We start from the raw sequence: 24,430 nt of genomic DNA, 5'->3' as shown, positions 1-24,430 counted from the left end.
CCAAATACCTTTCAATGCACCCCTGTACCCTCCCGCACACCACCTCATCTGCCAGTAATCCCACATCCAAACGCCACAACGGACGTTGGTCCCTCTCCTCTCCCAACTCCAGTTCCACCCAGTGCGGGGCGTGGTCTGAGATGGCTATGGCCGAATACTCCGTTCCCTCCACTTTCGGGATCAGCGCCCTGATCAGAACAAAAAAATCAATCCGGGAGTAGGCTTTGTGTATGTGGGAGAAAAAAGAAAATTCTCTGGCCAAAGGCCTGGTAAATCTCCACGGATCCACTCCCCCCATCTGGTCCATAAACCCCCTAAGCGCCTTGGCCACAGCCGGCCTCTTTCCGGTCCTAGATCTGGAACGATCTATTGCTGGGTCCAACACCGTGTTAAAATCCCCCCCCCCCATTATCAAGCTTCCTACCTCCAGGTCCGGAATGCATCCCAACATACGCTTCATAAATCCAGCATCGACCCAGTTCGGGGCGTATATATTTACCAATACCACCCACTTCCCCTGCAACCTACCGCTCACCATCACGTATCGACCTCCATTGTCCACTACAATATTCTTGGCCTCAAACGACACCCGCTTCCCCACCAATATTGCCACCCCTCTATTCTTCGCATCCAGCCCCGAATGGAATACCTGTCCTACCCATCCCTTTCTTAACCTGACCTGGTCTGCCACCTTCAAATGTGTCTCCTGAAGCATGACCACGTCTGCCTTCAGTCCCTTTAAGTGCGCAAACACTCGGGCCCTCTTAACCGGCCCATTCAGGCCCCTCACATTCCACGTTATCAGCCGGATTGGGGGGGCTTCCCACCCCCCCGCCCCTGCCGACTAGCCATCTCCTGTTTTAGGCCAGTCCCGTGCCCGCGCCTCCCGCACCCTCCAGTCCCCCAGACGGAGAACCCCCGCCCCGACCACCTCTTCCGTTTTCAGTTCCCCCTCGGCCAATGCAGCAGCAACCCTATTTCCCCCGCCCCTCCCCCCACTAGATCCAAATCTCGCTCTTTTGCTACCCCCATAACACTTCCGTAAGTCAGCTGACCCCGGCTTCCCCCGTTGACCCCCCCCCCCCGTGTGGAAATCCCCCCTCCTCCTTGCGCTCCTCCACCCCCCACCCCTCCGTGCTTTCCTGAGCCAGCCCCGCCCCCTGTGGCGCAGCTCCTGTTGCGGCCTTACCCCAATTCCCCCATCCCCGGGCCTCCCCTCCCTCCAGCACCGGCGCCCACATTCCACACAGCCTCTCCATCAAATCTCTTCCCCCATCCCCATCCATCGCCCCACCCGTGGAACATTCCTTACGCATAGTTAAAACCCTGTATACAATCGACATCCCCCCCACAGCCACAGACCCTCAGTTTGAGTCCAATTTTTCAGTTTGGATAAAAGTCCAAGCCTCTTCAGGCGTTTCAAAGTAGTGGTGTCGATCCTGAAATGTGACCCACAGTCGCGCTGGCTGCAGCATTCCGAATCTCACCCTCTTCCTATGCAGCACCGCCTTGGCCCGATTAAAACCAGCTCTCTTCTTTGCCACCTCCGCACTCCAGTCCTGGTAGATTCGGATCACCGCATTCTCCCATCTACTGCTCCGCTCCTTCTTGGCCCATCTCAAGACACACTCTGTATCCACGAAACGATGAAACCTCACCACTATCGCCCTTGGTGGCTCATTGGCTTTGGGTCTCCTCGCCAGGACCCGGTGAGCCCCATCTAGCTCCAGGGGACTCCCTCCACACCCATCAGCGAATGGAGCATCGTGCTCACATACGCCCCGGCATCGGCCCCCTCCACCCCTTCAGGGAGACCCAGAATCCAAAGATTCTTCCTCCTCGACCTGTTCTCCAGGTCCTCAAATCTTTCGGCCCACCTCTTGTGCAGCGCCTCGTGCGCCTCCATCTTCACCGCCAGGCCCAAGATCTCGTCCTCGTTCTCGGTGGCTTTTTCCCACACCTCTCGGATCTCTACCCCTTGGGCCTTCTGGGTCTCCTTCAGCCCCTCGATCGCCATCAGCAGTGGCGCCAGCACCTCTTTTTTTTCAGCTCCTCCACGCAGCGCCTGAGAAACTCCTGCTGCTCCAGCCCCCATGCTGCTCGATCTCCGCCCTCCGCCATCTTGTTTTTTCTCCCCCGTTTCTTTCGCTGCTCCAAACCGCTTTTTTCCCTGCTCCACTTCTGGTCCCCTCCAGACACTATGGAAGGGGGACCTTGCTCTCACCTTCCCACACGGGAAGTCGTCGAAAAATTTCTGTTGGGGCTCCTCTGGAGAGCCCAAAAGTCCGTTCTAGCGGGAGCCGCCGAAATGTGCGGCTTAGCTCCGCATCGCCGCAACCGGAAGTCTTTTGAAGGTTTCGAACACATTAAAGGGAATAATTGTACCATCATCTCGCAGATAGAAATAGAGAAACATAGAAAATAGGTGCAGGAGTAGGCCATTCGGCCCTTCGAGCCTGCACCACCATTCAATATGATCATGGCTGATCATGCAAATTCAGTATCCCACTCCCGCTTTCTCTCCATACCCCTTGATCCCTTTAGCTGCAAGGGCCATGTCCAGCTCCCTCTTGAGTATTTCCAACAAACTGGCCCCAACAGCTTTCTGTGGTAGAGAATTCCCCAAGTTCACAACTCTCTGAAAGAAGTTCTTCCTCATCTCAGTCCTGAATGGCTCACTCCTTATTCCTTGCCTGTGATCCCTAGTTCTGTATGTCCCCAACATTGGGAACAGTCTTCTTGCATCTAGCCTGTCCTGTCCCATCAGGATTTTATCTGTTTCTATGAGTTCCCCTCTCGTTCTTCTAAACGTCAGTGAGTACAAGCCCAGTCGATCTAGTCTTTCTCGTATGTCAGTCCTGCCATCCCGGGAGTTAATTTTGTGAACCTTTGCTGAACCCCCTCAATAGCAAGAATGTCCTTTCTTAAATTGGAGACCAAAACTGTGTAAACTTTTCAAGGTGTGACATCCCTACTCCTATAGTCAAAGAAGAACAAGGTAGCGTGCCTCAACGACTACCGTCCGGTGGCCCTGTTATCTGTTATTATGAAATGCATTGAGCGGCTAGTCATGAGACGGATCAACATCAGCCTCTTAGATGGTCTCGATCCATTGCAGTTCGCCTATCGCCGCAACTGGTCCACAGCAGATGCTATCTTCCTGGCCCTAGAAACAACACTCGAACACCTCGACAACAAGGACACCTACGTCAGAATGCTGTTCATAGATTGCAGCTCCGCCTTCAACACCATTATCCCGACAAGACTAATAACCAAACTCTGCGATCTTGGACTTGACCCCTACCTGTGCAGCAGGATCCTCGACTTCCTCACCAACAGACCACCATCTGTCAGGATAGGCAACTGCTCCTCTTCCACAAGAGTCCTCAACACCGGGCCCCGCAAGGATGTGTGCTTAGTCCTCTACTGTACACCCTATACACACACGACTGTGTGGCAAGATTGAACTTCAATTGATCTATGATTGATCATGAAGCGCAACACCTCCATACTCCCAGAATGCCTTGATCCACTGCAATTCACATACCTCTGCAACCGGTCCACATCAGACACCATTTCCCTGGCCCTACACTCATCCCTAGAGCATCTCGAAAACAAGGACTCCTACATTAGACTCCTATTTATTGATTACGGCTCCACCTTCAACACCATAATCCCAGCCAAGCTCATATCAAACTCCAAAACCTAGGACTTTGCTCCCCACTCTGCAACTGGATCCTCGATTTTCTGACCAACAGACCACAATCAGTAAGAATGAACAACAACACCTCCTCCACAATAGTCCTCAACACCGGCACCCCGCAAGGCTGCGTACTTAGCCCCCTACTCTACTCCCTGTACACACATGACTGTGTGGCAAAACTTGGTTCCAACTCCATCTACAAGTTTGCTGATGATACGACCACAGTGGGCCGGATCTCGAATAACGATGAGTCCGAATACAGGAGGGAGATAGAAAACCTAGTGGAGTGGTGTAGCGACAACAATCTCGCCCTCAATGCCAGCAAAACTAAAGAGCTGGTAATTGACTTCAGGAAGCAAAGTACTGTACACACCCCTGTCAGCATCAACAGGGCCGAGGTGGAGATGGTTAGCAGTTTCAAATTCCTAGGGGTGCACATCTCCAAAATTCTGTCCTAGTCCACCCACGTCGACGCGACCACCAAGAAAGCACAACAGCGCCTATACTTCCTCAGGAAACTAAGGAAATTCGGCATGTCCACATTGACTCTTATCAACTTTTACAGATGCACCATAGAAAGCATCCTATCGAGCTGCATCACAGCCTGGTATGGCAACTGCTCGGCCCAGGACCGCAAGAAACTTCAGAGAGTCGTGAACACCGCCCAGTCCATCACACGAACCTGCCTCCCATCCATTGACTCCATCTACACCTCCCGCTGCCTGGGGAAAGCGGGCAGCATAATCAAAGACCCCTCCCACCCGGCTTACTCACTCTTCCAACTTCTTCCATCGGGCAGGAGATACAGAAGTCCGAGAACACGCACAAACAGACTCAAAAACAGCTACTTCCCCACTGTCACCAGACTCCTAAATGACCCTCTTATGGACTGTCTTCATTAACACTCCACCCTGTATGCTTCATCCGAGGCCAGTGCTTATGTAGTTACATTGTATATGTTGTGTTGCCCTATTATGTATTTTCTTTTCTTCCCTTTTCTTCTCATGTACTTAATGATCTGTTGAGCTGCTCGCAGAAAAATACTTTTCACTGTACCTCGGTACACGTGACAATAAACAAATCCAATCCAATCCAATCTGCGAATAATACGACTGTGGTGGGTTGTATCTCAAACAACGACGAATCAGACTACAGAATGGAGATAGATCACTTGGTTGCATAGTGTACTGAAAACAACCTCTCTCTAAATCTCAGCAAAACCAAGGAACTGATCATCGACTTCAGGAAGCATGGCACGACCCCCCCCCCCCCCCCCCCCCCCCCCCCCAAAAAAAAACTTGGCTCCGAAGTGGAGATCCATAGATACATAGAAGATAGGAACAGGAGGGGGCCTTTTGGCCCTTCGAGCCTGCTCCGCCATTCATCATGATCACGGCTGATCATCCAACTCAATAGCCTAATCCTGCTTTCTCCCCATAGCCTTTGATCCCATTCTCCCCAAGTGCTATATCCAACCACCTCTTGAATATATTCAAAGTTTTAGCATCAACTATTTCCTGTGGTAATGAATTCCACAGGCTCACCACTCTTTGTGGGAAGAAGTGTCTCCTTATCTCTGTCCGAAATGGTTTAACATGAATCCTCAGGCTGTGACCTCTGGTTCTGGACACGCCTATCATTGGTAACATCTTCCCTGCATCTACCCTGTCTAGTCCTGTTAGAATTTTATAAGTCTCTATGAGATCCCCCCTCATTCTTCTGAACTCCAGCGAGAACAATCCCAACCTCGTGAATCTCTCCTCATATGACAGTCCCGCTATCCCTGGAATCAGTCTGGTAAACCTTCGCTGCACTCCCTCGAGAGCAAGAACATCCTTCCTCAGAGAAGGAGACCAAAACGGCACACAATACTCCAAGTGTGGCCTCACCAAGGCCTTGTATAATTGCAGCAACACATCCCTGATTCTATACTTGAAACATCTCGCAATGAAGGCCATTAACCTCCTTTACCGCCTGCTGCACCTGCATGCTTACCTTCAGCGAATGGTGCACAAGGACACCCAGGTCCCGCTGCACACTCCCCTCTCCCAATTTACAACCATTCCAGTAGTAATCTGCCTTCCTGTTTTTGCATCCAAAATGAATAACCTCACACTTATCCAAATTATACTGCATTGCCATTGGTTTGCCCACTCGCCCAACCTGTCCAGATCTTGCTGTCGGATCCCTGCATCCTCGGCACAATTCACCCTCCCACCTAATTTGGTATCATCTGCAAACTTTGAGATGTTACATTTTGTTCCCTCATCCAAATCATTACTATATATTAAGAATAGCTGAGGTCACAGCACCGATCCCTGTGGTACCCCACTGGTTACTGCCTGCCAATTTGAAAAGGACCCATTAATCCCTACTCTTTGTTTCATCTCTGCCAACCAGTTTTCTATCCACCTCACTACATTTCCCCCAATCCTATGAGCTTTAATTTTGCACAATAATCTCTTATGCAGGACTTTGTCAAACGCCTTCTGAAAGTCCAAATATACCACATCGACTGGCTCCCCCTTGTCGACTGTATTGGTTACCTCTTCAAAGAATTCCAACAGATTTGTCGAGATGGTTGATAGCTTTAAGTTCCTGGGGGTCACCATCACCAACAGTCTGTCCTGGTCCACTCGCATTGATGCAACAGTCAAGAAAGCCCAACAACGTCTCTACTTCCTGCGGAAGCTAAAGAAATTTTGGCATGTCTGCATCGGCTCTCACAAACCTCTACAGATGTGCCATAGAGAGCATCCTATCCGGCTGCATCACAGCCTGGTATGGCAACTGCTCAGCCCAAGATCACAAGAAACTGCAGAGTGTGGTGAACTCAGCCCAATGCATCACACAAGCTTTCCACCTTCCCATTGATTCTGTATACACCTCCCGCTGCCTCAGGAAGGCAGATAGCATTGTCAGAGACCCCTCACACCCAGGCTTTGCCCTCTTCCAGACCCTTCCATCAGGTAGAAGATATAAAAGTCTGAAGACCTGCACATCCAGACATAGGAACAGCTTCTGCCCCACAGCTACAAGACTCCTCAACGACTCTCCCTCGAACTGATCTGTTCCCTGTAAGAACACTATTCACGATACCCTATGCTGCGCTTGCTCATGTATTTGCTTTGTTTGGCCCTTGTTCCGGACTGTAACCGTCACTATTTGTCGATTATTCTTTTTCTCTACTGTTTACTTTCCTTTGGCCGCAGAAAAATACTTTTCACTGTACTTTAGTACATGTGAGAATGAATCAATTAATCTGCCTTCCACTTTTCCCCTTACTGCCTTTTGTTCTTTCCCCGCCTTACTTGCCTCTGACTTCCTGCATCAGTTCCCATCCCCCTGCCACATTAGTTTAAACCCTCCTCAACAGCACTAGCAAACACTCCCCCTACGTCATTGGTCTCGGTCCTGCCCAGGTGCAGACTGTCCGGTGTGTACTGTCCCACCTCCCCCAGAACCAGGAATTTAAATCCCTCCCTCTTGCACCATCCCTCAAGCCATGTATTCAGCTTAGTTATCCTGCCATTCCTACTCTGACTAGCATGTGGCACTGGTAGCGATCCTGAGATTCCTACCTTTGAGGTCCTGCTTTTTAGTTTAACTCCTAACGCCCTAAATTCAGCTCGTAGGACCTCATACGTAATAGGTTTTTTTAACCGATATCGCTCTCGCTCTAAGCTCCAACCAGCCCCTTTAACAAAGGTTTTCCCCTGAGGTGGCCAGACTTGAATCCATTATAGTTATCTGAGCTGTCTGGTTTCCCACTCCCGTTTTTACAGAACAATAAAGCTATGGCATTCATATGCAACTAAACTTCCATTGATGGACAAATATGTCATCAGACTCTCTGATGGGCTAATGGTTTGGTCAAAATTTGTCCTGAATTATCTTGGATCTTGAGTGGGTCATCCTGGCTTAACCAAGACATTCTGTATTCCCACTAATGACATTAGGGGCTGGTTTAGCACAGTGGGCTAAACAGCTGGCTTGTAATGCAGAACAAGGCCAGCAGCGCGGGTTCAATCCCCGTACCGGCCTCACGAACAGGCGGAGAATGTGGCAACTAGGGGCTTTTCACAGTAACTTCATTGAAGCCTACTTGGTCTGAATGGGATTACTAGGTCCGAATGGGACATGGTAACTCAGGCTGTAGACGTGTCCCTCTGACTCTGCTGCTAGCAATCTTTTCCCTGTTTAACCCCTAAATTGCCTATTGCATCTTCATAGAATTATAGAATCATAGAATTTACAGTGCTGAAGGAGTCCATTCAGTCCATCGAGTCTGCACCGGCCCTTTGAAGGAGCACCCTACATAAGCCCACACCTCCAACCTATCCCCATAACCCAGTAACCCCACCTAACCTTTTTGGACACTCAGGGCAATTTAGCATGGCCAATCCTCCTAACTTGCACATCTTTGGACTATGGAAGGAAACCGGAGCACCCGGAGGAAACCCACGCAGGCACGGGGAGAAAGTGCAAACTCCACACAGTCACCCGGGGCCAGAATAGACCCCGCGTCCCTGGAACTGTGAGGCAGCAGTGCTAGCTACTGTGCCTCCCATTGGTATTGGGATGGTTCAGAATGCAGCAGCGAGGGATCGTGGGATGGGGGAGAAGCCTGGGAGTGTGGAGGTGAGGGTGTTTCTGATGATTAAAGGATGTTGAAAGATTGTGGAGGGAGAAAAATATTGTGAAGAGGCGAGATATCACTGCGGGTGGGGCGAGCCAAGAGGGGGCCTGAAGATCGCAGAAGAAGATTTGAGATCATGGAGGGGAAAAATGTTTGTTTTGGAGGGAGAGATCATAGTCACAGATTTGCTAGAAGCTGGACAGAAGCACACCTTCTCTCCAAGCCCACAAGCAGTGCTGGAAAAGCACACACTTATTGGGTCTGGCCACTTCTGCTGCCTTCAGCTGACAGGATTCCTGAGATGTGACACACCGGTTTTCAACTTCAAAATCTGAGGTATGCAGAATCATTTAAATCTGATTATCACTAGCCCTCTCCAGGGGTGGGTTACTCAGACCACCGTTAAACCCACTGCAGTTAAACCAGACATTTGTGCGTTCAAGGCCAGTTGAAGTTCCGATTTCACACTATTATCAATTTAACCTCACAAGGGGATAAGTTACCCCTTTGATGAATATCTTGCCTTTTTCTTTAAAAAAAAAAAAAATATTTATTAAAGTTTTTTAACACACATTTTCTCCCTTACAACCAATAACCCCCCCCCGTAACAAAAAAAAACAAGAAATCGCGCAGAGCAAGATATATACATGGCAAAATGATATATTTACACAGCTTTGTACACTGGCCCTCACTCGATATCTTGCCTTTTTTGATTTTGAACAGCTCAATAAGTTCGCCCATAAGCCGGCCCTAGTTCGGCTTCATTTGGAATATTGCGCACAATTCTGGTCGCCACACTACCAGAAAGACGTGGATGCTTTGGAGAGGGTACAGAAGCGGTTTACCAGGATGTTGCCTGGGCTGGAGGGCATTAGCTATGAGGAGAGGTTGGATAAACTCGGTTTGTTCTCACTGGAACGACGGAGGTTGAGAGGCGACCTGATAGAGGTCTACAGGAATATGAGTGGCATGGGCAGAGTGGGTAGTCAGATGCTCTTTCCTAGGGTCGGAGAGTCAAGTAGTAGGGGACATAGGTTTAAAGTGCATGGGGAAAAGTTTAGAACAGTTGTGCGAGGCAAGTTTTTTACACCGAGGGTGGTAAATATATGAAAAGCACTGCCTGGGGAGGTGGTGGGAGCAGGTACGATAACGGCATTTAAGGGCATCTAGATAAATATATGAATAGGGTTGGAATGGAATGATACAGACTCTGTAAGTGCAGACGGTTTTAATTTAGACAGGTACCATAGCCGGTACAGGCTTGGAGGGCCGAAGGGCCTGTTCCTGTGCTGTATTGTTCTTTGTTCTTTGCATAATGTGGATTGGCACAGAATAGGTTCTATCTGTAATATGTACAATTCTTCATCATGGGAATAAGTGCTGTGCCTGAATCTAGGAGCTCCAAATGGGAGTGCACAGGTGCTGAAAAGAATTTCTGAAGCTGATATGCAGGGAAGCTCCCAGCATTGTGCAGCTAAACTGACCTCCCTACCTCAGCATTCAGAAAGAAACTGGCATGAATCCATGTGCCAGCTTGGCATGAGTGCTCTACTGGGACGGTTCCCCATGGTGGAGGCCAGAATTTCAAAAGATCTTGTTTAATTTGCATTTCTGGATCTGGCGGGCAGAATTCTGTGCAGCCAAACAGATACCTAGTTAGTTAGTAGACTTGTAGTAACATGCAGGAAAATGTGTTAGTCATCGCTCTGTTGGATTAGTGGAATAGACGGTTACATGGATTGCACTTCTGCAAGATAAGAGTAAAGGATGAAGCACATCTTGTAAAGTTCAAGGATTTCTCAACAATCTGCTTGCAGCGTTTAAACACTTTTCATCTATCCCTCCAGAGAAGAGCATCAGCATTATTTTGACAGTTGTATAGTAATGTTTACATAATAAGAGTGTTTCAAAGTGGTTAATAGTTTCTGCATTGTTTTGGAGCGTTCCTGAGAGATGTGATCAGATTCTGTGCATGCTACTTTATTTACTGCATTGCTTTCCAGCTTTGTAAATGGAGGCTGTGGAGGACGGGACGAAAGTCGTACATTTATACCAAACTCGGGAAATCCCACAGCTCTTCACAGCCCAGGGCAGATGCCAGGTTTGTGGCAAGCAAATCAGTGGCAAGTAACTCTTGTGGAAAACCAGGAAAGCTTTCCGCCTCCTTCAACTTTGTGATTTGTGGAAACTGGCAGCAGGAATGGCATCTTGAAAAAAGTAGAGTTTGTAAACTAAGCACTGGAACCATGCAGTGAAGCAGCCTATTCGTCTTATGATTGCTCCCGCCCAGAGTCAGCTCTCTTCTTCACTCAGATTGGCAGAAAATAGCAAAGTGCAACAAGCAGCCCAAAGAACTGAAGCACATCACAACTGGAGGGACCCCACACGCACAAACACCAGTTGTGAGGAGAATAAATTAAGTCCAGCGTATACAGTCTGGAAAAGTATGCAGCTGCCACTTGAACCGCAGCTGGTACTTGAGCCGCAGCCAAGGCCTGCAAGAACCTAAGCGGAGTCCATGGAAGAGGTGCTCTCAGCGAGGGTGACTGGGGGAAGTTCAATGGTGAGGGGGGAGGATAGGAAAAGGGAAAGCCCCCTCCCCTCCCCCTCCAGCTGCCAGGCCTTAGGCACAGCTTGTCAGCATGCTGCCAAAACAAAGGAGATCACAATTCTCCACGTCAACATCGTTCTCTGTGAGCCCAGCTGAAAAATAGACATACCTTGGGAAGATGCTCTCTTCATATGCCCAGGGTCGTCTCAGGAGCATATTGGTTGTAAACAATCTTCTTCTGACTCCTACTTTCTCTGTGATGCGGATACCCATAGGCAAAACTGCAAATAAAAATGAGCCTGAATGATGTTGGTCTGAGGGAGTGGGTGAGTAGACTGTAACCTCTCCAGTCAGGAAGTCTATTGTGTTGAGCAGACCCCAGCACCATTTTAGTACCGCACTTTGGGAGTAGAAACATGCAAGGTACAGTACAGGCAGTCCTCTGACTTATGCACTATTCCTGAAAATTGTTTCTTAAGTCTAAATATTGTAAGTTGGACCTGATTTTCCCAGAAGAACAATGTTATAGCTGCACGCAGAACAATGGGCGGGATTCTCCGTTGCCCAACGCCAAAATCATAATTGGTGATTGGGCAGAGAATCAATTCCGATGCCGGAATCGGGGCTGCGCCAGTTTGACGCCGGGTTGCGATTCTCCGCCCCCTCCAAACCGGTATCATCGGGACGCATGCCACGCGCAGTCGCAATGCCATTGGTGCCTCATCGGCCAGCCCACTCGCGATACTCCTCCCCTGATGGGCCAAGTTCCCGATGGCACGGGACACGTGTGCTCACATAAATCGTGAACCTGGCGTGGCGGCTGCGGACTATGTCCAGTGCTGCCACACTCGGCCGGCATCCATGCTGCTGGCCGGGGGGGCGGGAAAGGGGGTGGTTCTGCAAGGGTTGGGGGAACTGGTGTGGGGTGGCCAGGGGTTACCATATATTAGTACTAAGTCATGCATAAAAGCTGAAACTTAAGACGGTAAGTGAGATCTACCCGCTGCGTTATGCCCAAAAGGCAGCGCGGCGCAACGCAACTGGCCGATGCTGGCAGATCCCTCTTCCGGGATCTACCCGACTCGCCATTCCTCGCGAGCTCTAATGCGATCGTGTGAGACGTCGCAATGTGATCCCGATTGTGGGCAGGATCACATTTAGCAAACCTGCATATTAAGCGAGACAGCTAGTCCCACTCTTATATTGACTCCCACGATCTCGCCAAGGCGTGGGATCTAAATCCCTTGTCTTGGATTTCTCAGGCGAGTGCCGTTCAGTGTTGGTCTCCACAAATGGAGACCAGACAGAATGGCACTGGTAGTGGTTTCCCAGGGTAGTACTGGCACTGCTGGTGCCACCTTGGCACTGCCTGCCTGGCACTGCCAATGTGACCAGGTGGCACTGTTGCCCCTTTAGTCGATTCTTGACCATCAATCAGTAAAGTGATAGAAAGGGTCATCAACTGTGCTATCAAGCAATTACTCAGCAATAGCCTACTCATCAATTCTTTGTTTGGGTTCTGCGAGGGTCACTCAACTCCTAACCAAGAATGTAATGAGGTCCAAACATGGAAATGAGAGCTGAACTCAAGAGGTGAGGTTAGATTGACTGCCTTTGACACCAAGGCAACATTTGACTGAATGAGGATTCTAGGAGCCGTAGCAAAACTGAAGTCAATGGGAATCAGCGGGAAAATTCTCTGGTGGTGAGAGTCATACCTGACACAAAGGAAGATAGTTGTGGTGGTTGGAGGTCAGTGATCTCAGCTCCACGACATCACTGCAGGAGTTCCTCAGGATAGTGTCCTCAACCCAATCATCTTCAGCTGCTTCATCAATGACCTTCCCTTCACCATAAGAGCATAAGTGGGGATGTTCACTAATGATTGCACAATGTTCAGCACCAGTCCAACTCCTTAGATATTGAAGCAGTCCATGCCCATATGCAGCAACACCCAGACACCTTTCAGGATTAGTCTGATAAATAACATTTGTGCCACACAAATGCCAGGCAAAGACCATCTCCAACAAGAGAGGATCTAACCATTGCCCTTTGATAGTTAATGACATTGCATTCAGTGACTCCTCCACTATCAACATCCTGTGGGTTGCCATTGATCAGAAACTGAACTGGACGAGCCATATAAATACTGTAGCTACAGGAGCAGGTCAGAGGCTGGGAATTCTGTGAAAATAACTCACCTCTTGATATCTCAAAGCCTGTCCACCATCTACAAGGCACAAGTGAGGAATGGAATGGAAAACTCCTCACTTGCCTGGATGAGTGCAGCTCCAATAATACTTGAGAAACTTGATGCTATCCAGGACAAAGCAGCCAGCTTGATGTGCTCTCCATCTACAAACATTTGCTCCCACCACCACCGACAAACTGTGGCAGCAGTACGTACCATCAACAAGATGCACTGCAGCCGTTCACCAAGTCTCCTTCGAGTGTACCTTCCAAACCTGCACCATCTCCTGCCTCGAAGGACAAGGGCAGCAGATGGATGGGTACATCACCACCTGCATGTTCTTTTCCAAGTCACATCATCCTGATTTGGTTGTTCCACCGCTGTCACTGGGTCAAAATACTGGAACTCCCTTCCTAACAGCACCGTGGGTGTACCTATACCACATGGACAGCAGTAGTCCAAGAAGGCACTCACCACCAGCTTGTCGAGGGAACTTTTGGATTGGGAATGAATCCCGGCCTAGCCAGCGCCGCTCACATCCCGTGAAAGAATAGAGGTGTACAAGTGGTTTAACCAAATTTGCCTGGGTCACATCAAACATTATTGGACTCCTTTGTTCTTTATCGATAAGCATCCTGGAAGCAAAGAAGACTCTTTGTTTCTCTTCTCCACTACCTTTTCTCCACATCACCTTTAACATAGTTAATCACACTTCTCTAAATCTCTCCTCAGTGCTGTCACTAGTTCCATTTTTACCCAATCATAGTAATCATAGTGGATTTTCTTTCCGACATCACACTGTTTGCAGCTCTAAAGGCTGTTAACCTGTGATTGACTTCCTATTCATCATCTACTTTACTTATTATCTATCTCAGGTCATCTACCTGAACCATATCATCCATACATGTGCTGGTAAACCCTAACCACACCACCTCTGACACCTCTTGTATTGTCAGACTGCTTATCCGATACCCAATCTTAGATGAGTCAGTTTCCTCCAGACATTGGGCTGATCATTTTTGATTGCTGCCACCAACCCTTGCCTCCAATTCCATCTTTTCCCCTAGCTACTGTCTCAGGCTGAACTAGAATTTTCAGAACTTGGGAAACCTGTTTGTCATTGCAGTACTTACTGACCCTCAATTTCACTTTACACATAGGTATCCGACCTCCGCCTCTGTAATCTTAGCCCACATACTGCTGAAACCATCACTCCCAAAGTTGTAACCTCCAGACTCGACGATCCCAATGCTGGCCTTGAAGATTCCAGTGCTGTTCTGATTTGTCCTCCCACCCTGAGGTAATTCTGTCTACAGACTTGGACTATAATTCAAAACTAATCGCTACTGTAAATATACAATTTACCCCTGGAAAAGAAAATACTCTAGCTTGTGCAAGAGGCCGAATGACAACTCATTTATCTTTCAAGATTTTCAACGAAAGACCCATTGCCACACTTCCATCACAAGGTTGCCTAATAACTATTTGTGACAACACTTCTGATGATTAAGACCTATATCGTATAACTCAAAATGAGTAATGGCTGTGGTTTTGTAATTGTTTCATTGACTAACCACATTCTGTCAATAACTTCCATCATCTTTCATCCTGAAATATATGAACCATGTGCTGTGGTTTGGTTGCTTTGGATTTTTTAAAAAAATCATGTTGGCTAACTTTTCAAGTTTTACTTTGTTGTATGCCGCACGAGCTATAAGTCAATGGAAATGAATAAAATGGTTATGAAACTCAAATTTTGAAAATGTTACCAAGCTCTCCTTGGCCAATGAGCAATATATAGTACTGCATATTATATTAAAATTATACACTGGTAGCCCAGAAACGGATCTTGTTGGGGAGGAAGGACTTGGAGCCTCCGAAACCAGGGGTATGGGTGAGCAACCTCTCTGATTTGGTTTAGCACAGTGGGCTAATCAGCTGGCTTGGAATGCAGAACAAGCAGCAGCATGGGTTCAATTCCCGTACCGGCCTCCCCGAACAGGCGCCGGAATGTGGTGACTGGGGGCTTTTCACAGTAACTTCATTGAAGCCTACTTGTGACGAGCAATTATTATTTCCTTGGAGTGGAGAAAATTAAATTTGCCTTAAGGGGGTCGATGGAAGGGTTCGCCTGGAGATGGAAACCGTTCATTGGCTTCTTCTAGGACAGTTAAGTCAAAAGGGGGAGGGGGGTGGATTAGGGTTAACTCGAAAAAGTGGAGGCAGAGAGGGGGGGGGATATAGTAGGGAGGGCGGAGCCAGGTCATTGACTATTTATTGAGTTATGCTGGATTCTCTTTTTTTTTTTTTAAATGTTTTATTCTCCTCCATTTTCACATTTTCTCCCACATTTACATCCATCAACGATAAACAATAATCAGCAAGATATGTCAGTCCCCATAATAACAACAACGATCCCATCTACCCACCAACCCCCAAACCTCAACCCGCATGTTTACATAAACAAATGACAAAAATAAATCAGGGATTACCCGTAGTCACCCTTAATCTTACACAGCTCCCACCCCCCCCCCCCCCCCCCCCCCACCCCCCCCCACCCCCACCCCAGGTTTCCAGCTCCTCCCGTCCACTGCCTCTTGTAAAACTCCTCCCCCCACCCTCGGTTCCTTCCCCCCCAACTTTCCACCCTGGCTAGACCACTCAGACCCTGTTCTGCCAGGCTCCGATGGCCGCAGCCCCTCCCCCCCCACCTCACTCCCGTTCACTGGCCGGCACAAACCGGCCAGCGTGGAGGCCCCCGCCCGGGTCCCTTTCCCACTTGCCCGGCCCCAGGAAAGCCCAAAGATCCCCTTTTAGCACACAAACCCCGCAGATCCACCTACACCCCAAAGAACTCTCATTTCGAGTGAAAGTCCCGTCCCTTCCCTCGTCCAAATATATACCACATTGGCTCCTTTAATCTCTACACCCGCGCGCAGTGATACAAAAAAGAAGAAAAAACAGTCATGAGGTTACATCGGCACATGGCCATTCCTCAGTTTGTCAGTTCTGCCACAGTCCTTCTGCTTTCGCAAACTCCTCCGCTGCTTCCGCAGTTCCAAAATAAAAGTCCCTGAGCTTGTAAGTCACCCTCAGCTTCGCTGGATATACAATGCCGCACCGCACCTTGCTAATGTACAGTGCCCTCTTCACCCGGTTGAAGGCAGCCCGCCTCCTTGCCAGCTCCACCGTAAAGTCCTGGTATACACGTATACCAGCTCCAGCCCACTGCACCACCCGCTTCTGCTTGGCCCAGGTCAGGACCTTCTCCTTCACCCTGTACCTACGGAAGCACAGAGTCACTGCCCTTGGCGGCTCACTCGCCTTTGGTACAGGCCTCCACGACCGATGAGCCCGATCCAGTTCATATCGGGTGGGGTCCTCCCCCTCCCCCAGTAGTTTTGCCAGCATCGCGGCAAAATACTCAGTTGGCTTCGGTCCTTCAACTCCTTCGGGCAGCCCCACAATCCTCAAGTTCTGTCGCCTGGATCTATTTTCCAGGTCTTTCATTTTTCCTCGCAGATCCTTGTTAGTATCCATCACCTTCTGCATCTCTTTCCCCATCGAGGCAAGTTGATCACCGTGCTGCAATAACGTCTCCTCCACTTCCTTCAGCGCCTCCCCTTGCTCTCGCACCTCCGTCACTGCGCTCGCCACCTCCGTCCTCACCGGGGAAACCGCCTCCTCCACCAGCACATTCAAAACCTCCCTCATCTCCTTCCTCACCGTCTCCATGCATTTCGCAATCTGCGCCAACTGCTTTTCAAATTCCGCAGCCATCACCTTGGTTATTTCTTCAGCTGTAAGCAGTGCGGCCTTCCCTGGTGCTCCAGCCTCCATTTTTCCTGGTGACGCCGCGGTGACCTTTCCACTCACCGACGGACCGCCAGCTGTTTTTTTTCGGCCGTTTTTCTGCTCACCCTCGACATTTTTCTTTGGGGTGTTTTTCCCTCCTGTGTCTTCTCAGTGCCTCCTCCGTGCCTTCTCCCTTCTTCTGCCGCCTCCGCGGACCCTGGGACCGGGCTTAAAGCCCCGACATTGCCATTCACGAGCGGGGGCTCTCCATTGTGCGGCCGCCTCCCGCCCGCCATCACCGGAAGTCGATTCTCCTCTTTGTTATCTGTTGGTTATCTTTTTCATCCTGGTTTTGTTTGATGTTTATTTATAAATGCCTTAATAAACATATTTTTTTTTAAATGTACAATTCATCTCTAATGAGGTTGCACTAAAAATAGACTTGACACATTTTATGTGGTTGAAAATGGTATAGGCGACTTCCGGGTGCGGCGATGACCAGCTGAGTCGCACGTTTCGGCAGCTCCCAGTGAAACGGACTTTTGGGCTCTTGATAGGAGCCCCAACGGCAATTTTGACGGCTAAAAACACTGTGCGGCAAACCAGAAGGGAATCCCCCCTGGATACGGATGAAAAAAGGAGGAGAAAGTGGCCGGATTGCAGTGGATCCTTTAGAACAGCGGCAAGGAAGGCAAGCAAAAACCAAGATGGCGTTGGAAGGTGGCAGTTTAACATGGGGCCCTGAACAACAAGAGTTCTTGAAATGCTGTGTGGAAGAGCTCCAAAAGGAAATGAAGAAAGAGCTGTTGGCCCCGATACTACAGGCGATCGAAGGGCTAAAGGAGGAACAAAAGACCCAGGAGCGGGAGCTTCGGGTCGTGAAGGCAAAGGCAGCCGAGAATGAGGACGACATACAGGGCCTGGTGGTGAAGACGGAGATGCATGAGGCACATCAGAAACGATGTGTGGAAAGGTTGGAGGCACTGGAGAACAATGCAAGGAGGAACAACCTGAGGATTCTTGGTCTTCCTGAAGGTGTGGAGGGAGCGGACGTCGGGGCATATGTGAGCACGATGCTGCACTCGTTAATGGGAGCGGAGGCCCCGGCGGGTCCGTTGGAGGTGGAGGGAGCATACCGAGTGATGGCGCGAGGACCGAGAGCAGGAGAAATTCCCAGAGCCATAGTGGTGAGATTCCTCCGTTTTAAGGATAGAGAAATGGTCCTTAGATAGGCAAAGAAAACTCGGAGCAGTAAATGGGAGAACGCGGTGATCCGCGTTTATCAAGACTGGAGTGCGGAGGTGGCGAGAAGGAGGGCGAGCTTTAATCGGGCCAAGGCGGTGTTTCATAAAAAGAAGATAAAATTTGGAATGCTGCAGCTGGCAAGACTGTGGGTCACATATCGAGGAAGGCACCACTACTTTGAGACGGCGGATGAAGCGTGGACTTTTATTGTGGAAGAAAAACTGGAATGAGCGGGTTATTAAAAAGAACGTTTGAACAAAGTGGTGGGGCGAATGTGGGGGGCGAAGAGGGGGGTTAAAAAGGGGGGAAAGAGGAGTTCTATGTACTAATCCTGCGATGTGGTAACTTTTCTCTCTTCCACAGGTGGTGATGGGGGGAGGAGGGGAGGTGGAGGAGATGGGGCGTTGGCCATTGGGGGCAGGGCCAAGGGAGAAGCGCGGGCTTGGTTCCCGCGCTATGATAATCATGGCGGGAATAGAGAAGCAGGAAGGAGGGGGCGTCGCACGGTGCGAGCCGAGGTCACGGGGGGAAGCCGAGGTCAGCCAGAGTTTGCTGACTTCTGGGAGCAACATGGGGGGAGTAATTACACTAGCGGGGGATCTAGCGGGGGGAGGTGGGAGGGGGGAATTACTGGGTTGCTGCTGCTGGGAGAGGAGCTGGTATGGGAGGGAATGGGCGGGGGGGCACCGCCTGGGGGAGATACAGCTGCGTGGGAACCGGGTGAGGAGCTGGAAAAAGGGGATGGCTAATCGACAAGGGGGGGGGGGGGGGGGGGGGTAGGAAGCCCCCCAACCCGGCTGATCACGTGGAACGTGAGAGGGCTGAACGGGCCGATAAAGAGGGCACGGGTACTCGCACACCTTAAGAAACTTAAGGCAGATGTGGTTATGTTACAGGAAACGCACCTGAAACTGATAGACCAGGTTAGGCTACACAAAGGATGGGTGGGGCAGGTGTTCCATTCGGGGCTAGATGCGAAAAACAGGGGGGTGGCTATATTAGTGGGGAAGCGGGTAATGTTCGAGGCAAAGACTATAGTGGCGGATAACGGGGGCAGATACGTGATGGTGAGTGGCAAACTACAGGGGGAGACGGTGGTTTTGGTAAACGTATATGCCCCGAACTGGGATGATGCCAATTTTATGAGGCGGATGCTAGGACGCATTCCGGACCTAGAGATGGGAAAGCTGATAATGGGGGGAGATTTTAATATGGTGTTGGAACCAGGGCTGGATAGGTCGAAGTCCAGGACTGGAAGGAGGCCGGCAGCAGCCAAGGTTCTTAAAGATTTTATGGAGCAGATGGGAGGTGTAGACCCGTGGAGATTTAGCAGACCTAGGAGTAAGGAGTTCTCGTTTTTCTCCTATGTCCATAAAGTCTACTCGCGAATAGACTTTTTTGTGCTGGGAAGGGCGTTGATCCCGAAGGTGAGGGGAACGGAGTATACGGCTATAGCCATTTCGGATCACGCTCCACACTGGGTAGACTTGGAGATAGGGGAGGAAACAGGAGGGCGCCCACCCTGGAGAATGGACATGGGACTAATGGCAGATGAGGGGGTGTGTCTAAGGGTGAGGGGGTGCATTGAAAAGTACTTGGAACTCAATGATAATGGGGAGGTCCAGGTGGGAGTGGTCTGGGAGGCGCTGAAGGCGGTGGTTAGAGGGGAGCTGATATCAATAAGGGCACATAAAGGGAAGCAGGAGAGTAAGGAACGGGAGCGGTTGCTGCAAGAACTTTTGAGGGTGGACAGACAATATGCGGAAGCACCGGAGGAGGGACTGTACAGGGAAAGGCAAAGGCTACATGTAGAATTTGACTAGCTGACTACGGGCACTGCAGAGGCACAATGGAGGAAGGCACAGGGTGTACAGTACGAATATGGGGAGAAGGAGAGCAGGTTGCTGGCACACCAATTGAGGAAAAGGGGAGCAGCGAGGGAAATAGGGGGAGTGAGGGATGAGGAAGGAGAGATGGAGCGGGGAGCGGAGAGAGTGAATGAAGTGTTCAAGACATTTTATAAAAAATGATATGAAGCTCAACCCCCGAATGGGAGGGAGAGAATGATGGGCTTTTTGGATCGGCTGGAATTTCCCAAGGTGGAAGAGCAGGAAAGGGTGGGACTGGGAGCACAGATCGAGGTAGAAGAAGTGGTGAAAGGAATTAGGAGCATGCAGGCGGGAAAGGCCCCGGGACCGGATGGATTCCCAGTCGAATTCTATAGAAAATATGTGGACTTGCTCGCCCCGGTATTGACGAGGACCTTTAATGAGGCAAAGGAAAGGGGACAACTGCCCCCGACTATGTCTGAAGCAACGATATCGCTTCTCTTAAAGAAGGAAAAGGACCCGCTACAATGCGGGTCCTATAGACCTATTTCCCTCCTAAATGTAGATGCCAAGATCCTGGCCAAGGTAATGGCAATGAGAGGGACTCTCTATCCTGACCACAATCTATCCGCCTTGCGATATCTCTTTCTGTCTCTCTTGCCCACCTCTAAAGCCTCCTCAAAAATATTTTGGCATCTCTCTTATTTCCCTTATTGTTTTATATCAATTTTTTCTCTTTGAAGCATCTTGGCAAAAATTTTTGATGTTAACATTTGAGTTAAATTTCAAAAAGGAGGGTAGCACGGTGGCGCAGTGGGTTAGCCCTGTTGCCTCATGGCGCCGAGGTCCCAGGTTCGATCCCAGCTCTAGGTCACTGTCCATGTGGAGTTTGCACATTCTCCCCGTGTTTGCGTGGGTTTCGCTCCCACAACCCAAAAGATGTGCAGGCTAGGTGGATTGGCCATGCTAAATTACCCCTTAATTGGAAAAAAATAATTGGGTACTCTAAATTTTGAAAAACAAACTTCAATAAGGATCCTTCCCCTAATTTGTTGATGACGTTAATTTGTTAAAACTAATTTACGAATGAAATATAGTTGTGGATTTTCTGAATGCATTGATTTACTGTTGCCTATATTGCCTTGTATGTTGCCTTGTATCTGGAGAACAGGGGCGTCATTCTCCGACCCCCCGCCGGGTCGGAGAATGGTTGTTGGCAACCATGAATCCCGCCCCCACCCCCGCCGAAGTCTCCGGTACCGGAGATTGGGTGGGGGCGGGAATCGGGCCTCGCCGGTTGGCGGGACCCCCCGCTCAATTCTCCGGCCCGGATGGGCCGAAGTCCCGCCCAGGAATTGCCTGTCCTGCCGGCGTAAATCAAAGCTGGTATTTACCGGCGGAACCAGGCGGCGTGGGTGGGCTCCGAGGTCCTTGGGGGGGGGGGGGGGGGGGGGGCGCGGGCGATCTGACCCCGGGGGGTGCCCCCACGGTGGCCTGGCCCGCGATCGGGGCCCACCGATCCGCGGGCGGGCCTGTGCCGTGGGGGCACTCTTTCCCTTCCGCCTCCGCCACGGCCTCCACCATGGCGGAGGTGGAAGTGACTCTCCCTGCTGCGCATGCGCGGGAAACTGTCAGCGGCCGCTGACGCTCCCGCGCATGTGCCGGGAAACTGTCAGCGGCCGCTGACGCTCCCGCGCATGCGCCGCATTTACGCGCCAGCTGGCGGGGCAACAAACACCATTTCCACCAGCTGGCGGGGCGGAAATCCCTCCGGCGTCGGCCTAGCCCATCAATGTTGGGGCTCGGCCCCCAAAGATGCGGAAAAGGCTGAAGAAGGAAGGGAAAACTGAGAGGAAATGGGAGTATAGGAGTTCCATCGTGCATTTTCTAGGGAAGAATCTGTCAAAGTAGAATTTTCATTTCGACAGAATGCGGGTGCAGGAGTGTGCAGAATTTCTCCTTTGGTAACAAGGAGAAAGAAAGTAGTAATTAACAAAGTAATAGTAAAATATTAAGAGTAATAAACTAATAATGTACTATTAGTAATATACTAGTAGTAATAAAACGGAAAGGTAGAAGGGAAAGATTTCCTATCCACAGTCAAGTTTTCCCATTTCATAAGGGAAGAGAAGGTTATGGTTCATGGTTCCAGGTTCCCCACCTTCAGAAACAAAAAGACTGGTGCTAACTTTTAAATTGAATTGTACTGAAATGTTAATTTGTCACTTTTGAAAGTTATCTGCTTAGTGTTGTCACAAGTCATGGGAAAACAGACTTTTTAATTTGGACTGTGGTGACACAACTGAGAAGATAAGAGTACAAAGCTCTGAAATCTCAAAAGACACGACCGTGAAATTCATGTTCACACAAACAGACTTGCTGAAGTAATGACAACTCTGACAATGGCATTCAGATAAAGTGAAATGAAATTTCAGTCGTCACATGTTTTTCCTAACTTTTTTTAAAAAATAATTTTTATTAAAGGTTTTCATAAAATATCAATAACAAAATGAGAAAGAAAAAAAGAACCCAACAGGGTTAAGTACAAAACACAATCTAAAAAAGCAACCCCCAAAACCCCTCCCCCCACCCCCCCCTGTACCTAAATAATAAATTAATATTAACACCCCGACTTAAGACAACAGGTGTATACACCCCCTCAGACCATTCCAGTGTAAATAACATAAACAAAAATAAAGTAAACCCCCCCCCCCCCCCACCCCCCGAGCTGCTGCTGCCATTGACCAATGTCTATCGTTCTGCCAGAAAGTCTAAGTACGGTTGCCGCCGCCTAAAGAACCCTTGTACCGACCCTCTCAAGACAAATTTCACCCTCTCCAATTTAATGAATCCTGCCATATCGCTGATCCAGGATTCCACGCTTGGGGGCCTTGCATCTTTCCACTGAAGGAGAATCCTTCGCCGGGCTACCAGGGACGCAAAGGCCAGAATTCCGGCCTCTTTTGCCTCCTGCACTCCCGGCTCCTCTGCCACCCCAAATATTGCGAGCCCCAGCCCGGTTTGACCCTGGATCCTACCACCCTCGACACCGTCCTCGCTACGCCCTTCCAAAATTCCTCCAGCGCTCGGCATGCCCAGAACATATGGGCGTGATTTGCTGGGCTCCCTGAGCACCTAACACACCTGTCCTCACCCCCAAGAACCTGCTCATCCTTGTCCCGGTCATGTGTGCCCTGTGCAGCACCTTAAACTGTATGAGGCTGAGCCTCGCGCATGAAGAGGAAGAGTTCACCCTCCCTAGGGCATCTGCCCACGTCCCCTCTTCGATCTCTTCTCCCAACTCCTCCTCCCACTTACCTTTCAACTCCACCACCGAGGCCTCCTCCTCCTCCTGCATCACCTGGTAAGTTTCCGAGATCTTCCACACTCCCACCCACCCGCCCGAGAGCACCCTGTCCTGTACTGTGTGTGGCAGTAGCCGTGGGAATTCCACCACCTGCCGTCTGGCAAACGCCCTTACCTGTAAGTACCTGAAGGTGTTCCCTGGGGGGAGCCCGCACTTCTCCTCCAGCTCACCCAAGCTCCCGAACTTCCCGTCCACAAACAGGTCCCCCAACTTTCGTATGCCAGCCCTGTGCCACCCCGAAAACCCTCCACCTGTTCTTCCTGGGGCGAACCGGTGGTTCCCCCGTAATGGGGTCCACGCAGAGGCCCTAACTTCCCCCCCTATGCCGCCTCCAATGCCCCCAAATTTTGAGGGCCGCCACCACCACCGGGCTCATGGTATACCTCCTTGGAGGGAGCGGCAGCGGCGCCGTTGCCAGCGCCCCAGACCCGTACCCGCACAGGACGCCGTCTCCAGCCTCTTCCATGCAGCCCCCTCCCCCTCCATCCCCCACTTGGGCACCATTGTCGCATTGGCGGCCCAGTAGTACCCACAGAGGTTGGGCAGCGCCAGCCCCCCCCCTATCTCTACTCCGCTCCAGGAACACCCTCTCACCCTCGGAGTCCCTCGCGCCCACACAAACCCCATTATACTCCTGTTAACCCGCCTGAAAAAAGCCTTTGGGATAAACACGGGGAGGCACTGGAACAGGAACAAAAACCTTGGGAGCACCGTCATTTTGACTGACTGCACCCTACCCACCAGGGACAGCAACACGTCCCGCCTCTTGAACTCCTCCTCCATTTGCTCCACCAGCCTTGTAAAGTGAAGCCTATGCAGGGCCCCCCAGCTCCTGGCCACCTGGACCCCCAAATATCTGAAATTCCTCTCCGCCCTTTTTAGTGAGAGCTCGCCAATCCCCCTCTCCTGGTCCCCTAGCTGAACTACAAACAGCTCGCTCTTCCCCATATTGAGCTTGTACCCCGAAAAGTCCCCGAATTCCCTAATGATCCTCATTACCTCTGGCATTCCTCCCACCGGGTCCGCCACATACAGCAGCAGGTCGTCCGCATAAAGCGACACCCTATGCTCCTCCCCACCCTGCACCAACCCCCTCCAGTTCCTCGACTC

General features: G+C 50.3%; 1 protein-coding gene across 4 annotated transcripts in view; it reads left to right on the top strand.

Moving 5' to 3' along the window:
* Nucleotides 1-24,430, top strand: part of ankrd6b (ankyrin repeat domain 6b) — a 334,311-nt gene that overhangs the window by 184,748 nt on the left and 125,133 nt on the right. For 2 of the 4 annotated variants that reach the window (XM_072499765.1, XM_072499766.1), the window contains exon 3: nt 14,245-14,384. The exons of the other annotated variants lie outside the window; for them this stretch is intronic. The gene's annotated coding sequence lies outside the window, so the exon portion shown is untranslated. The remainder of the gene's footprint in view (nt 1-14,244; nt 14,385-24,430) is intronic. 4 annotated transcript variants of the gene reach the window in all.

This window comes from Scyliorhinus torazame, chromosome 4 (genome assembly GCF_047496885.1).
Source record: "Scyliorhinus torazame isolate Kashiwa2021f chromosome 4, sScyTor2.1, whole genome shotgun sequence".
In the NCBI taxonomy this organism is placed as follows: domain Eukaryota; kingdom Metazoa; phylum Chordata; class Chondrichthyes; order Carcharhiniformes; family Scyliorhinidae; genus Scyliorhinus; species Scyliorhinus torazame.
The sequence above is the reverse complement of the archived record's forward strand: the minus strand, read 5'-3'. Positions and strand labels throughout refer to the sequence as shown.